At 34.2% G+C, this 14778-nt stretch overlaps 1 long non-coding RNA gene across 1 annotated transcript in view; it reads left to right on the top strand.

Moving 5' to 3' along the window:
- Positions 1–14778, top strand: part of LOC137227087 (uncharacterized) — an 891048-nt gene that overhangs the window by 517790 nt on the left and 358480 nt on the right. Inside the window, exon 3 of the long non-coding RNA XR_010944687.1 lies at positions 9899–9979. This is a non-coding gene — a long non-coding RNA (uncharacterized lncRNA). The remainder of the gene's footprint in view (positions 1–9898; positions 9980–14778) is intronic.

Genomic DNA, 14778 nt, shown 5'->3' with positions numbered 1-14778 from the left:
CCAGGGCTGTAATTATGTCCTAGTGTTTTGGTAATAGAGCAGCATCACTCAGAGAGGCTATCATGAGTTCCCAGGTCCATTTCTTATAAAGGGTTGTACCTCTCCTTTCCCGAGCAGCACATAGGCTCAGGGATCAGCCATTCCAGGAAAGGGCAGAAAAACCTAACCACCATGCCCAAGCATTGGCAACAGTGTCCTCGGAGGGTACAATAAGTCAGAGAACACACACTATAGGATCTGGAAACCTAGGATCTGCTCTCAGCTCTGCTTGCTGTCAGCAAGTCTTTCAGTCCCTCTGGATCTCTACTTCCTGATTGGTTCAAATGTGACTTGAGTTCAGATTATTTTATGGGTCCTTCTAGATTTTTCTTTCAAAATTCTTCAGATAGTGCTTAAGCTAAACAAATGTAACTTAAAAGAACACATTTTGGAAAGGTACTTTGAATGTGAAAATGGTGCTTCTGCAGAGATATGACTGGTTCAGGAGTTGATTCATCCAGTGTAGGTTTGACCCTCTCAGTGTGGATTGCCAGCTCTGTCAGCCAGATGTGCCTTTCTCTGTGCAAAAGCATTCCACCCATCTCCATATCCCTCTCTCCTTCCTGCTTTCTTTCTTTTTTTCCTTTTCCCACTTCCCTTTCTTCTCTGTCTTCTGTAAGAGGGCTGAAGTGGTGGTGATAAGATACAGAGACTTTGCACAGCTGGTTGAAATGCGTATCACCACTGGATGAGGTTGAATTCTGCTATGTTGCCCCTTTCCCAGAAGAAGGAACTGTCCCTTACAACCATATGGTTACCAACCTTTCATCACCTTTGTCAGAAAAGGCAGTGATTCTAGAGAAAGGGAGACTGAATACAAGCTTGGATTTGGACCAGAAAGCACAAGGTTCAAACCCTGGCTTTGTTACTTATTATCTAAATAAAGTAGGGAGATTTACTGTTGAATTCTGAGCCCAGGTGTCTCCTTTCTGGTAACCTGAGAATCATGACACCTACCTTATAGGTTCATTAATAGACAAGGTATAAGGTATCTGGTATATAGCTACACATTAGAACGAGATTGAAATTCTCCTATATGCAACTTAAGTATGTCAAGCAAGATAAAGAAGACTTTCTGGTGTATCTGAAACAGCAGAGTTGGTGATCTATGAATTTTTCCAAGGCAGCAACTTGCCTTATATTTTCCTTTAGTCTCAGTCCCTTCACAAGGCATCTGTTCAATAACTGTATAGTGAATAAGTGAATTGTTGAACAATATTGTTCAATATTTTTTCAATATCTTATAAAAGGAACATTTGTATCAGAAGAAACTAGGATTGGTCCATGATTCACATTTTCTCCAAGGGCCCAGTTCTTAAGTAACACACATTAGAGAAGGAAACTGAAGGTTAAACGCAAACATTGTCAAAAGAGTGTTTGCCAAGATAAGTCGTTAGACATTAACAGACCAAATGAATATGTCTAAGAAAGCAAAAAAAAGCAACTCAGCAGGACTTGGTATACATACTTTCCTTTTATACTTTTATCTGCAAATTTATATTTAAATGGAGGTTATAAGGTTGTGAGCACTAGGTATCTAATGTCATTTTTGTTGTAAGTCTTATATTTTCTTTTTCAAGGAAGAGGGTAGCAATAGTTTTCTGAAAAACATCTGCATCCTCATGGATTATTCATTAGAAGGTTTAAAGAAATTCAAGGGGATCAGAACAAAAGTTAGAAGATGACTTATGTGGGAAACTGGACTTTGAGATTTTCTTGGTGTAAATGCTAGTCCTAAAGAACTGTATTGTAGCTTTGATAATGGTAAAGAGTTTTGGGGTTTTTTTTAACTCAAATATTGTATCAGAACTTTTTGCTGAGAGTCATCTAAATTTTTGTATCCACTAATAAGCAACCATGACAGAAATGAAAGGTGATGAAACAACCTCCCAATAATTTTTTTCAGGTATTTTAATCATTCTTCAAATGCCTTTGAATTGAAAAAGAGTTGAATGGATATAATACTAAGGTTTCTTTAGATCTAGTCAGCTTTCCAAACAAGTGAAACAGACTGTCACGTATTATCCCCAAGTCTACATTGTCTAATTTTATGGACAGCAAAGTCCCACCTGCCCAAAGATGTTTGATCCATATTCTTTTCTTTTTCAAAATTCTTTCTTTTATGCATTTATAGATTCATGCATTTATTCAACAGATTCATTCAATACGTATCTATTGAGCTTTTTTTTAAAGTTAAGCACTGTTAGAGGCACCAAGTTTATGGTGTTAAGAATATAACCATGGTTCCTGATCTCCTCGAGTTTGCATGTTTATGAGAACAGATAAATACAATTTCACTGAACAATAGTAGCTTACATTTATTGGGTACTTAATGTGCCAGGCACTGTTCTGAGTGTTTACATGTATTAACTCAGTCCTCAAAACTATCCCTTTAAGTAGATAATATTTTATCTCATTTTATAAATAAGGAAACCAGAACATAGGAAAAATAAACAGCTTCTCCAATGTCATGCAGATTAGCAAGTGTGCATTCAGGATTCAAAGTCAGTAAGTCTGGGTGTAAATCTTGTACTCAAACCCACTACGTTATTCCGAGAAATGACAGGGAAGAAGGCTTGAGGAAGCCATAATAGAATATGAAAGGGTTCTCCCATTTGACAGAAGGTATACATTTGGAAGTGACATTTAAGCTGACACCTAAGAAGCAAATGGCTAGGCAGAGTGGGGAGAGGACTTCTCTAACAGAGGAATAGGCCATGTGAAGGCTTTGAAATGGGCTGAGCTTTTGGCACAGATGAAGCCTGGTGAATGATGAGGTTAGACTGGAGAGGTCAACTGTGGCCAGAAAGATAAAAAGAAAGAGGGTGGGTGAGGGCAGGGGTGGAGAGACAGAGAGACTGGAAGGAAAAGACAAAGATAAAATCTCCAAAGTACAAAGGGAAGTCATTTATGGAGAGACATGATGCAATTGATATTTTAAGATAATTCTGGCTGGAATGTAGAGATTAGATTGGAAGGGCAAGAGGATAAGTAGAAAAACTAATTAGGAGGCCATGAGAGTAATCCAGGAGATGGGCAATAAAGGTGACAGCATGTAGATGAATTCAGGATGCACCTGAGGAGGCAAGAGAGGAGGAAGCCAGGCAACAGCTTCTGGGTTTGCATTTCTGACCTGTGGTATTATTGCCTGATGTTCTCAACATTAGGATACTATCCCGAATTATGACATTTTCTTTCAATAGCCTCAGTTAAAGTGTACCAGTAGTAACTGGAATCACATTGGATTTTTTCATTAGTTTATTAAATGAATACAACATAGAGCGAGAATTTAATAAAAACTGTTTCTGCCACCTTTTATGTACTGCTATGGTTTGATATTTTTGATTAAGTGTGGTTAAGATGGTTAAGAAACTTTTTTTGTGCATGCTATTATCAGAATGCCATTACTAATATCTTTTAATCAGAGGTATTATTGCATTATTGTTAATAGCTCAAGCTCTGGAGTCATCTGCCTTGGTTTAAATTCCAGCTCTGTTAGTTGCTTGGTTATCTAATCTCTCCGTGCCTCAATTTTCCATCTTTCAATTGAGATAAAAATAGTATTATTTGTAATACTATTAAAAATTAAGTGAGAATTAAGTGAACAAATAGATGTAAAGTACCTACCTAGTGTCTGGCATATGGTAAGCCTTAAGTGTATATTAATTATTATTATTATATTAATATATACAAGGCACAAAAATTGTCTTATATGTATGTGTGTGTATTTTAAAGAAATGAATTTTATAAAAATACGTTTTGAGCCAATGAAATATATGGTTCACTTGCAAAAATTTGTAGCTGTAGTAGAATTTCAACTTTTTAAAAGTTTAAGCACAGTGAAAACTTTTAACTTGATTGACCTAATAAAAAGATAATTTTTCTAGCACACAAGAAATGAGGACTGTATTTCTTTCACTCTTGGGTTTTGAAAGATTAAAGCAAATAAAAATGCCAGTATCTCTAACATGTACACCTCTAAGAAAGTCAAGAACAAAAGGAAATGTAAACCACCAAAGCAGTCCAGAGTGAAGTCCTTGTCATTCTGTTGGAACTCACCAAAGCAGATTTAAACCAGGCAAACTTAAAATAGAAAAGAATCAAAATTCCTTTTTTTATTATTATTTTTCTATATAAAGAACAGGTAATGTGCACTTCATGCTAAAATAGGATTTAGTGTACTCTAAGAGCAGGATTCTCTTTGAATATGGTCTAGGGCAGTGTGTTATAAGTGGGATCTCTATGGAGGGATTCAGTCAAGTAATACTGTCATTATATTTTTTTAATTTGAAAAAAATGTTACTTTTAGTATTAAAAAGTTCTAGTGAATGCCAGAGTCAAAATTACTCAGTGAATGCATTTCTCCTTTTCCCTTCTCTATACCCTCTGGTGTTCTAGTAAATAGTATAACATATTTACTATATTAGAATTATGAAATCTATAGCCTATTTCTTAGTTTTAGCATAGCTATTTTGTGATATAAAAATTAAGACTTGGGACTTCCCTGGTGGCGCAGTGGTTAAGAATCCGCCTGCCAATGCAGGGGACATGGCTTGAGCCCTGGTCCAGGAAGATCCCACATGCCGCGGAGCAGCTAAGCCTGTGTGCCAGAACTACTGAAGTCCGCATGCCTAGAGCCTGTGTTCCGTCCGCAATAAGAGAAGCCACCGCAATGAGAAGCCCACTCACCACAGCGAAGAGTAGACCCTGCTCACGGCAACTAGAGAAAGCACGCTCGCGAGCAGCAACGAAGACCCAACGCGGCCAAAAATTTAGAAAATAAATAAATAAAATAAATTTTTTAAAAAAAGTTAAGACTTACACAGCTACTTTGTTATATTAGAATTAAGATTGAATGAATGGTATATTATATTTTTTCTATGCTAATGGAAATAAATGTTGAATAAATTTATGTTCCCAGGAAATGTCATTTATATTATCTAATTTGTTAGGAACATCATGTTATTACTTAAGCAAGTTAGCTTTTTATGCAAAAACACCTGTTTAAAGTGTTGGATATTGTACTCTTATAAATCTTAATACAAATTTCAAGTAAGTCCAAAATTTAATATTAATTATAAAACAGACATTACATTTTAATAACCATCTTTTGAAACAACAGCCAAAACAATAAACAAAAGAAATTCAGAGCTTCATTTTTATTTAACAATCCTGAAATGTTGATGATAAAACACTTAACTCAGGCAGTTCTGGTCAACTGCCCTCATTACAGGTTTCAAGTTTTATTAAGCACCATTGCATTCAATTTAACATTTGTTCTAACCAGTCCCATGACCAAAGGTATCCATAGCTGATGCTTTGGAGGGAGTGTTACATAATGGAAAGGTCTGTGATCTTGAAAAAATGATTGTGTCACTTTCTAAGCCTCTGTAATTCTGTATTTTTAAAGAGACAGTAGTACCTATCTCACATAATTTATTTTATGATGAATAAATTAAATCATGTCTTTAAAGCATCATATCTAGGCACATAGTAGACAGGTTATTTTACTTTTTCCTTCTATGACTAGATAGAAAAAATTAATATGAAAGGGATGGAGATGCCACATAGCAATTCAAAACATTTGGTCTTCTCAGTGTATGAGAGAGTCTGTCTCCCCAATGTATGGCAGAACGGTTCTCTAAGCCAGTTTCTAAGCTCTCCAAAATGTTGGTGGAATTTCATATCAGAGGCTCTAGACTACTTGGATGCTTCTGAGGTGGTGCTGTGTGATTGCCTTAAGGGATCATTCAAGAAATTCAGTATTCAGAACTTTTCATCATGAGAAGCTCTACAACATCATTTTCTCTGGGTGAATGCCTTAGGAATGGTCTTAGGTGAAAGTTACAACAGTAACAAATAGGTCATTTTGGTATATATTTAAATGAAGTTTCTTAAATACATCAATTGAGAATTAGGTGCACAGAGTACACAGACTATTGTATACTAAGTATGAATCATAGTGGATAAAAAATTCTGTGAGAGAATTACTTTCCTTTTAGGAGAAGATGCCATGTATCTATACATGCTATGTATTTCCTCAGAAAAAAGTCTTCTCCGTTTTTCCCTCACCTTGAAATAAAGTATGAGAATCACTAAAAAATGTTGTGGAAAAAGAGAAGTATGGTAAAATTGTCTACCTTCTCATTTAAAACAGAGATTTTCAGACTTCCTCTTAAACACTTTTAAGGGTAGAGGTGTAAATTCCTAACTAGATGGTATTTATACCTAGAAATATACACAGTAGAGGAATATATTTTCCCTCTAAAATAGCATTGAAGGTCCAGGAAGACTGTTATTTTTTTCCCCTTGTTTTCAAATACTCCTTAAACCTAAAGCATATTCTTACTTCACTTTGAATTTAAACTGTTGCTTATCCTTGGTGATCATTTGTACTCATTGTCTAAAGAAGGAAATAAAACAATGATTCTTTTATCAATTATATTTGCATATCTCTCACCTTGAAGTTCAAGTCACTTTTGTTTGAATAGGGATTAAATCAGTACTGGTTGTATTTTAAAAATATTAATCCATGTAAAATTAGTGTTATAGCATGTTCATTGACCTCTTTAACATTTTTCTCTCTTCACCACTATATCCTCCTCTTACTAATATTTTCTCTCATTTTTTAGATAACAATAACAGCTATCATTTGATCCCTCACTAAGTGCTGGGGATTGTGCTAAATTCACTGTGCTTTAATCCCCACATCAATCAAACGCTGTACTTAGAGCCATTGTCTGCTTTAGTATTGCATACGCACTTGGGATTCACCTATAATATACACTCATCTCATTATAGAAAGAGACTATAATTAAGGCAAACAGTATCACATAGTGAAAAGGGAACTGACATTTCACAGTACTCATGTGATCTTGGACAAAAAACACATAAGTTTTGTACGCCTAAGGTAAAAAGTTCTGTGCATGTTTTCCCAGGTTGACGCTCAGGGTTTTATTAGGTACATTGCCTGTTATAGGTATGATTTTAGTGAACATCCTGAGCATGTGGGCAGATTCTTTTTTATTTTTATGCATGGCTTGCGCTATCTTGTGTCTACTAAATATTTGCAAATACACATTCGTCAAGTCCCCATTTCTTGTGTGCTAGACATTATTACTTATCTCAAATCGTGTTCCTCACTCAAAGCGCTAAAGGCATGTTTACCCAAATTCTTTGTTCTGAGTGTTGTTCCAGCTCAGCTTGAGCCACATCCACCAATTCTTATGAAACTGATTTTTCATACTTTTCCTCTCCTTCCTGTGAACAATACTTACTCTATTACTCATATCTTTCTGCTACTTTCCCAAATCATTTTGGTGTAAAGGATTTCAAGTTAAGATGAACGAGCCACATGATCTAGGACCACATACGGACCCGGCTGCTTATCTTATTCATTACCATTTGATCCAGAATGTGACCTGTATCAAAGATCAGATTATTGGCCCCGTTATTATAACCATTGATTTAACTTTTAGGAATTATAGCTTTTTTTCTTTTCCTTCAGTGTTCCATGAAGAACCCAGCAAACTCTGAAGGAATTTCTCTTCAGACAGTTATACTCCTTCAACTCCCACCAAAAGAAACACACACAGACACATATACTTTTATGGGTTTTATCAACACTTTTCCCCCACCTTCTTTCTCCACTACCTTATCTGCCCCAAACTCTGTTTTCTTTTTTCTTTTTTTCATTTAGCAAAATAATCTCTCTCTAATCCTTTATAGCTGGTTGCTTCTTTTGCATTTATACCATTTACTTTGCCATTATAGTTTATTTTTCGTCTTTCTTAAACAATATTTAGTCTTAACTAAAATTGTCTTCTTCCAGCAACATTAGGAAATTCTGATGTGTGGGTTAGAGATACAATACACATTCCTATTTCATATCTAATCTTTAATGTGATCATAAAAAAATGACTTGTGATTTTTAGGATCATCCCCCTACCCCATGGAAATATTAAAATGTAAGTTTCAAGTAACTAGATAATAGATTTTATGTGATAATTTTCACATTCCATATATATTTGTAATTATTAAACACTTCAGACATTAAAAAGCATTTTCAGTGAATTAATGATATAAAACTTAAAATTCATAATTAGTTGGAAATAGCACTTCAGTTTATGGAACATGCAACTTCCAATTTAGGGTTTTTATGCTGTAACATATAATATATGACAATGGCAACTGTCTGCAAAGTGTGACATTGTATATATCTTATTGATTTAATGAGATAGCCATATGAAAACACCTATGAAAACACCATATGAAAACACCATATGAAAACACCTAGCACTTATCACAGTGAGCCTTCAATAAAAGTTCAGGGTTGTTTATTGTAGAATTATGGATAACAAAATGAGATCAAGGCAAACAATTATGAATACAGAGTTAGAATATGATGAGGTATTGGATTAGCTGATGTATTTTCAGGAAAGCAGGATAGTTCTGCAATACATCCAGAAATTCATAAAATGCTATCCAGCCATTCTTGGCATTTCAGTATTTTTTGCCTAGTGTCCCATTATTGTGAACTTTAGAGTATTCTTTTTCTTGCCAAAAGTGGTTAACATTTTCTTTCAAAGTTTGTTTCTCCGTAATGTAAATGTAGCTTCTGATGTCTTTCTGGAATCTAATGGGACATGTTATCCACTGTACAGAATTTATTTGTCTGGAAAGCATCTTTTCTTCAAAGTGAGTTCTAATACTCAAGAATAGAAAAAAGAAACAAAGAAGCACATAGTGATGGAACTAGTAAAAAAAATATTATATATATATATACTATGTATTATATATAAATACATATATATTTATATAAACATATAAGTATTTAGTATATATATATTTAGTATCTTTATATACTAAATAGATACAGTTAGTTACTGATAGCAGTGTTTAGAAACACTGAGTTGGTAAAGTAATTCAGATGAATCTGGCCTTTAAAGCATGAACTTTATATGATCCCTCTTGCAATAGGTTAATAAGATGCTCATTTATTTCTGTTCTTATGTGCCACACTTGCCTTGACAAAGTTATACTTCTCAGTTAGGAGCACGATTTCCTCACTATCTCTGTTCCTAACCTCATCTTCTTTGCCACTTAATGGATTAAAGGTTTTCAGAAAGAGGTGGGACATGAGGCACAGATGTCCATGGTGCTGCTTCGTTGAGATTTGTGCCTGAATTTCAACAGTATATGCATGAGGCTTGGATTGAGGGAGATGTAGGAGAGGGATAGAATACAGTCCCATTCTATATAAATAGTATTATTAATTTTTTTTTACTGTGTATAGTATATATTGTCTAGAAGTAGAAGCCACCTAAATACCTACGTATTGCATATCAACTTATCAAATTGATGACTATTATTTTCCACATTTTATGAATCTTCTCCAGGAAAATTATGGGAAATAAAGTAAGAATACTTGTTCAAATCTAGTAAAGAAGTCAATAGTAAAAGAAACAAGGAGCCAACACCCCCTATTACTTATAACTCAGTGTTAAGACGAGAAAAATATTTTTGTTGGTAATGTGTCTATAATAAGAAAACATTTCAATTACAAATGTTTTAATTTTCATAGTACAACTGCCTTTCCCGGTAAAATAACATGGGATTGAATGGTTTTCTTCTTTTGTAGTATTTCATAATCTGGAGCCTATTGGGTGCCTTGTAAGTCCCAGAAATTTTCATTTCTATTTTGTGCATTTGACAAAATCTATAATAACAGCAACATATAGGGAGTTAATTTTTAAATGGCAATGAGGAGTGATAATAAACATTTCATAGCTAATCAGCATCACTCTACAGAGACATAGATTGGTCTAAATGTCCTCTTTCACCTTCCTTTTATTTATAGGAATTGAAGACTGCCACTGGAAAGCTGCATCATGAGCTGCTTGGGCTTCTAAAGTGTCCAGTGGATTTTTAATTACATAAGGTAAATACTGACTTTATTTTAATTGTATTTTCAGGATGTAATGAAATACCATTTTTTGTCTTAAGACATTTTCTTTATATCAAGAAGGAAGTTAATTTTCTTTTATTTGGTCATACATTTAATTAAGTAGTTCCTCTGGTTTGTTAGCTCCAAAGTGACTGGGGGAAGTTATTGGCATATTGACAACCCACAGCTGGGCTTATGCATTTCCCTCTGTAAAAGTATCTCATATATTATATCATTTCAGACATATATTAATATGTTTCAGACAGTCTGTACACTGTTCTTGTTTGCTTAAAGTCATTTTGTCCCTTTAAACACCATGTTGGCATGCTCAAATATTACACATAAAGTTTAATGGCTAAAGATATTTTCTTTATTAATACTTATGACTTAGGTAGTCGTGTTGGAGGTAGATTATTATTAATTTGAAGTGGAAGCTGAGTTACATCTGGACTTTTTTTTTTTTTCATTAGTTCTGGAGGGTAACACATTTGCTCACTCTGTAATTTAAAAAATTACAGCTACAAGAATAGAAATTACTTCAGTGGCTTGAGTGTGTATGGTGTGGATGACTTTCTTTTCCTTGGAAGGTATTATTAGTTTTCCTACTTTCTCTTTCTCTACTAGTGATCCTTTACCAAGCATCACAACAAGGTTTTTATTTTTTATTATTTAAAAAATTTTTTTTGTTTTCAGTTGTTAGAGAGTAAATTAAAGCATTTGCAATTACTGTTTTCCTTTTACCACCTAAAATTACAGAGAAAGGAATTAGGATTCCAGGGATGCCTAGGAAGACAAGGCTTGGCTAGTAACTGTTAAGAAATCCTCATTTAATGCAACTAAAGGCAGACATATGGGGCTACTCACTTGTGTCCTCATGAAGACCAAGAAATGAAGCAAAGAACATTTTCTTCTGAAAAATGTGTTTCCTAGAAAGGGAATATGCCAGCTTCCAGCACTGTTTCACATGCCTATCAGACAAACAATAATAGCAAAGAAGGAATGACTTGTATGTAAATAGTCTACCTAGGTACAAGTGGTGGATACACGCACACACCAACACACACACGCACTCGTCAGTCTAGGATGGTGTTTTGGGATCCAAAGGAATTCACACTCTCTGTGCATAGAAATATAGATTTTAAATGAAAAAAAGAAATACATTTCAAAGCATAATAGGAGAGAAATTAAATATACACAAAATATACTAAATTGGTCAAATTTTAAAAATAAAAGCATCATTGATAAAATTTAAATCATGAACTGCATGATGAACCATATGGCTCACATTTTTCAAGGGTCTCCATTATGTTAACTTGGATGAGATAATAGGGAAAGAATGAGCAGTCATGTGAAGAGAATTAGGGGAAACTGCTCATTTGCACAGCACAAAACTGTCTATCATTCACAGGGCTCTTCCAATCAAAGAGAATATTTAATGGCACTTAAAATATGATAAATTTGACGTGATTTGAAGACACTGTGAAGTATAATTGTTTCTTTGAATATTTCATAGTATAGTCTTTCATAGTTCCTTTAGCCAGTTTAAGAAATCCTGGTAAATTAACCTCTTTTTCCTGATTGAATTTATGTGAAATTCTACAGTCTATTCCTGCTTGTGAACTCAAAGAACACTGGCTGTCTTCAGATTTTTGGATAATAGATGGGAGGTGGTTTTATTTTTATCAGCAAAAATGAAATATACACTATTAATTTATTAAATGACTAGAGGTTATTTTGAAAATTAATTTCATTTAATTTTGATGGGGTTTTTAAAAAACATTAAAACCATATGGAAATTTGTCTGCACTGAGAACTTCCATTTTAACAAAAGTTTAAGGCATATAACATAAGCAGAGCCCCTATCTTCTATTTAGATTCTTGTTCTAACAATTAAGCTTATTTTCACTTCCATTTTCAGCCCCTTCCTCCCAAACACTGGCTCTTTCTCCTTTGCCCACACAGTCAAGTCTTCATCTAAAGTGACAAAGGGAGATTTTAACGGTGTCCCCCTCACTCCCACTATATGCCTATTTTTTATTGCTAATGTTTATTTCCTCAAAACCTTAGGTGAGGTTTTAAAATTTATGTTCTCCATTCTACATATCAGAATGTGTGTGTGTGTGTGTGTGTATGTATACATTTAAATTAATTAATTAATTAATTAATTAAATTAAATAAATTATTAGTTGAGTGAGCTAAACTGTGAATATAGCAGGGACATGCTGTACAAAGAAACATATTCAAGTTTAGAAAGTATATGTCTCCATTGTGTTGGACAGCGTGCAATTAGAATGTGGATGACATTAACAGGCATATTGAACTGAGAAGGGGCTATAACATAGGTTAGCACTCGGAATAGAAGACTCCCAAAACTGAGAATTGAATCCACAAGGTGAAGAAGGACAGTGATAAACTCAAAGATAATTACCCAGAACAAACATGATAATGAAGTAATCTGAAGATTTGAAAGAATTATGTATGCCTTGTTTTAAGAAGATAAGACTTACAAGTGCTAGAGATGATAATTCACTAAGTATTTGAATTGATGGCAGATGGAAGGGAGGGTAACACCTGTATAGCTGTGACTCAGAGAGGTTCTGGGACATTTGTGTGTAAAGTGATCAGATGGGGAAAAGATTTTAAAAATAATGCTATCTGGGTTTAGTTTAAGCAAACAAAAAACAAAGAAAAAATGTAAAAATTAGAATTTCTCCCCAAACATAATGGGCTGCTGCATAAAGGGCTGAGAGTCCTGACTCTAGAGATGTCACCTGGTGTGGTTGGCTTGCCAGCCGCTTCTCACCAGGAATACATGATTCAGTCAGCATTGCGAGAGATGACACTTTGCATCTTCTACATTACTCTATCATTCTTTGATGGCCTTTTATGTGGAGAAGTATCCTTTACATATGTCATTAGACCATGTATTTAATACTAAGTGTAGCTGATTTAAAATACTGTATTAGTTTTAGGTGTACAGCATAGTGATTCAGTATTTTTGCAGATTATATTCCATTATAGCTTACTACAAGACAATGGGTATAAGTCCCTGTGCTATACAGTATATAGTTGTTTGTATCTATTAATCCCATATCCCTAATTTGTTCCTCTCTCCTTTCCTCTCCCTTTTGGTAACCACAAGTTGGTTTTCTGTCAGTGAGTCTGTTTCTGTTTTGTATATACATTCACTTGTGTTATTTTTTAGACTCCACATGTAAGTGATGTTGTATAGTATTTGCCTTTCTCTAACTTATTTAACTAAGCATAATATTCTCTGGGTCCACCCATGTTGCTGCAAATGGCAGTATTTCATTCTTTTTATGGCTGAGTAATATTCCATTATATATATATGGTATATGTGTATACACACACACACACACACACACACACACACACACATATATATATACATATATATGCCATTTCTTCTTAATTCAATCACACTTGGGATGCTTCCATGTCTTTGCTATTATAAATAGTGCTGCTATGAATGTTGGGGTACATGTATCTTTTTGAATTAGTGTTTTCATTTCTTCCTGGTATATACTCAGGAGTGGAATTGCTGGGTCATATGGTAGTTCTATCTTTTAGTTTTTTAAGGAGCTCCATACTGTTTTCCTTAGGGCTGCACCAATTTACATTCCCACCAGCAGTGTATGAGTGTTCCCTTTTCTCCACATCCTCTCCAAAATTTATTTGTAGACTTTTAGATAATGGCCATTCTGACAGGTGTGAAATGATACTTCATTGTGGTTTTGATTTGCATCTATCTAATAATTAGCATAGTTGAGCATCTTTTTCATGTGCCTGTTAGCCATCTGTGTCTTCTTTGGGAAAATGTGTGTAAGTCTGCCCATTTTTTGATTGGATTGTTTGTTTTTTTGATATTGAGTAGTGTGAGCTGTTTGTATATTTTGGATATTAATTCCTTGTCAGTCACATCATTTGCAAATATTTTCTTCCCATCTGTTTGTTGGCTTTTGATTCTGTTGATGGTTTTCTTTGCTGTGCAAAGCTTTTAAGTTTAATTAGGTCCCATTTGTTTATTTTTGCTATTATTACTTTTGCCTTGGGAGACTGATCCAAGAAAATATTGCTATGATTTATGTCAGAGTGGGTTTTGTTTTTGCCTATGTTCTCTTCTAGGAGTTTTATGGTATTGTGTTTTTACATTTACACATTAAACCATTTTAATGGTTTACATTAAAATGGTTTACATTTAAACCATTTTAATTATATTTTTGTATATGGTGTGAGGGAATGTTCTAATTTCATTGTTTCACATGTGGCTGTCCAGCTTTCCCATCATCACTTGTTGACTGTGATGCATATTCTTGCCTCGTTTGTTATAGATTAATTGACCATAGGCGTGTGGGTTTACTTCTGGACTCTATTCTGTTCCATTGATCTATATGTCTGTTTTGGTTTGTTTTTTCTGTTTGTTTGTTTTTGCCAATACCATACTATTTTGATTACTGTGGCTTTGTAGTATAGTCTTACATCTGAGAGGGTTATACCTTCAGCTTTGTTCTCTTTTCTTAGGATTGCTTTGGCAATTCTGGGTCTTTTGTGGTTCCCTGTAAATTTTGGAATTATTTCTTCTATTTCTGTTAAAAATGACCTGGGTATTTTGATAGGGATTGCATTAAATCTGTAGATTGCTTTGGGTAGTATGACCATATTAATAATATTGATTATTCCAATACAAGAGCATAGTATATCTTTTCATTTTTTAAAATCATCTTGTTTCCTTCATCAGTGTTTTATAATTTTCAGCATATAGACCTTTCACT

Source organism: Pseudorca crassidens, chromosome 7 (genome assembly GCF_039906515.1).
Source record: "Pseudorca crassidens isolate mPseCra1 chromosome 7, mPseCra1.hap1, whole genome shotgun sequence".
NCBI lineage: Eukaryota > Metazoa > Chordata > Mammalia > Artiodactyla > Delphinidae > Pseudorca > Pseudorca crassidens.
The sequence above is the reverse complement of the archived record's forward strand: the minus strand, read 5'-3'. Positions and strand labels throughout refer to the sequence as shown.